Raw genomic sequence first — 433 nt, 5'->3', positions numbered from 1 at the left:
ATCACATCCCCTCTCCTTACATCCCTACTCCTCACATCCCTACTCACATCCCCTCTCCTCAATCCCTACTCCTCACCATCCCCTCTCCTCACAATCTCCTCAAATCCCTACTCCTCACATCACCTCTCCTCACATCTACCCTCTTCTCCTCACATCGCTTTCCTCACATCCTTACCCTCACATCCCATCTCTCGTCACATCCCCTCCTCACATCCCCTCCCTCCCTCACATCCCTACTCCTCAAATCCCCTCTCCTCACATCCCCTCTCCTCACATCTCCTCAATCCCTACTCCTCACATCACCTCTCCTCACATCCCTACCCCTCACATCTTACCCCTCACAATCCCATCTCTCGTCACATCCCCTCCTCTCACATCCCCCTCTCCTCACATCTCCTCTCCTCACATCCCTATTACTCACATCCCCTCTACT

This window comes from Salvelinus sp. IW2-2015, linkage group LG3 (genome assembly GCF_002910315.2).
Source record: "Salvelinus sp. IW2-2015 linkage group LG3, ASM291031v2, whole genome shotgun sequence".
Taxonomy (NCBI): domain Eukaryota; kingdom Metazoa; phylum Chordata; class Actinopteri; order Salmoniformes; family Salmonidae; genus Salvelinus; species Salvelinus sp. IW2-2015.
This window is presented reverse-complemented; position numbering follows the sequence as displayed.